Below are 1,710 nucleotides of genomic sequence, written 5' to 3'. Positions count from 1 at the left end.
GTCCAGACGAATGCACAAACGGATTCACTTGGAAGCTCCGTCCATTGATCCGTTCGCTCTTGGGAATGTCTCAGGGTTCGAACGGATGCACGAACGGATTCACTTGGAAGTTCCGTCCATGAATCTGTCCCATCTATTTTCATTGAATGCTTGGACAGAGCCAGGAACGGACTCACCTGGTTGCCTCCGTCCCTCCGTCCGTCCATGCTGTCTTGACTTAAATTTCAAACTAACTATTGGGACCCCTCATGGGACCCACCTATATACTTCTAACTTTATTCTCACGCATCCTCAGATTTCGTAACTTGTACGGGAATGCATGCGCCAAGGCAAATCGTACCAAACACACCGAACAACAAGCAAGCAAACTGTGAGTGGGTTTTGGGTGATTTGTTTGGGCTTGGATATACATATTAAACAATCATTATCAAGCTATTATATGAATTATAAGCATCTTGAGCATTGCATTATTTATCTCAAATGTGAACTGCTATGAATGTGATGTGATAATGTTCTCACTATTGTATCGGGTCACGGTGCTGGGTGTGCCGGTACCAGAACCCCAGATTAAAATATGAAACTTGTTAATTGTCATCCTGATCTGTATGCACCGTGCCATGCTAGTACACGGGTACTCGATGGAATGGGACGTTGATGCACCCGTAATACCTCTCGGGATGATAGGACTTGCATGTAGTATATCTGTGGCTAGGATTCTTGCTCCCTTATGCTACGACCCTTACCAACAGGGGTTTATGTGTTGGGTAGTTTGAGCACCTGTTACTTGTGGGGGGGAGAGGCCAGGTCAGGGGTAGTGATGGCTATCGGGGTCTGCCACTGGGTGGTCTGATGGCTTCTACCGGCATAGGCTCCCTCGTGATAACTGAGGTTTTATTGTGGCGATAAGTTAAGTGTCCTACAGTGTCTCCCGAGTTATCACAGTAGCATATACTTGACTTAGAATTTGTGTGCTAGGTGAAAAATGAATTTACATGCATCATGAATTATTGAAATTGCGTGTTTGTGTGTATGTGCATTCTCCTTTGCTCTTTCACTAGCTTGTGGAGCTAATCCTGTTGCGTAACCCCTTTTTAGTTGATATACAGGTAAGCTCTTGATGTGCACCTATGGATGTAAATCAAGCGGAACTGGTGGATGGGACTTGGATGTCGATGTACACCCAAGAATGGTGCCCTAGTGGCGTGATTTAAATATTTATTTCTGTATTCATCTTCATTCATGTATAAACTTCATATGTAAATATACGGAGATAAATGGATGGTTGCGGAGTATTATAATTGTATTATGTGTTATCACTAGAGAACCGATGCTTTATATTTTATATGATTTAAATGAATTTCGCTTCCGCTAACTCTGTAATTGGATGATTTATTCCATTGGATACGTCCTCTGATGTTATCATAAATTGATTACCGTGTGGATTGTGGCTCAGGACACTGTATCTGTGATCCTGGTGGTATTGGGATGACACCTGTCATCCCAGTCACCCCCTTTATTGTAAAATATCTTCATTGGGATGGGGACATGACAAGAATGCCTTCGAGATTATGTTAATAGGTTCACCCATGAATCTTTGGAAGGCGATGACCTAGACCCTCAAGGGGCTTTTCCCGTGCTGCAAAATGGAATAGCAGACTATGACGTGGTTAGGTCATAGTAAAAAACCCTTGGATAACATGGCGAAGCTGC

This window comes from Telopea speciosissima, chromosome 9, assembly GCF_018873765.1.
Source record: "Telopea speciosissima isolate NSW1024214 ecotype Mountain lineage chromosome 9, Tspe_v1, whole genome shotgun sequence".
Taxonomy (NCBI): domain Eukaryota; kingdom Viridiplantae; phylum Streptophyta; class Magnoliopsida; order Proteales; family Proteaceae; genus Telopea; species Telopea speciosissima.
The sequence above is the reverse complement of the archived record's forward strand: the minus strand, read 5'-3'. Positions refer to the sequence as shown.